The sequence below is a fragment of the Phalaenopsis equestris genome, unplaced genomic scaffold (genome assembly GCF_001263595.1).
Source record: "Phalaenopsis equestris unplaced genomic scaffold, ASM126359v1 Scaffold201975, whole genome shotgun sequence".
Taxonomy (NCBI): domain Eukaryota; kingdom Viridiplantae; phylum Streptophyta; class Magnoliopsida; order Asparagales; family Orchidaceae; genus Phalaenopsis; species Phalaenopsis equestris.
The window spans coordinates 115,731-116,261 of record NW_018221703.1 but is presented as its reverse complement, the minus strand read 5'-3'; positions in this window follow the sequence as shown (position 1 = coordinate 116,261).

Sequence of the window (531 nt, the reverse complement as noted above, 5' to 3'; positions counted from 1 at the left end):
CTCCAAATTCATTGTTTTGTACCATTTGGATTATAGCAGGTTTAAGCTCAAATGAATTAGCAACTACATCAGGATTTTGGATAGATAAGTGAATTTCATCTGCTGTAGGATTTGCATAATCTCGTAGGGGTCGAGGTTGGTGTTCATTATCTATTCCTTGATTGTTCAGGTTGTTTTCCATTATATCAAAATTTCTAGGCTCTCTTCTTAATCTTCTAATCCTTCTAACAGTGCATTCTAATTCTGAATCGTAGGGTATAAGATTTGCAGGTCCAAATTTATGCATACATTTTGAGATCAGTACTCAGTAATATAATTAACTAAATATAAAAATAAGTTTCAATTTAAGTAAAAATTTTCTAATAATTCTAATTTGTCTCTTACTCTAATCGTGATTTCACTCACTCACTTAATCACTCCCCGACAACGATGCCAAAAACTTGACAGCGACTTTTTATATGCTTAAAATATAAGATAAATATGGACGTAATAAATATTCAATAATTGTAAAGTCACACTTATCAACACAAG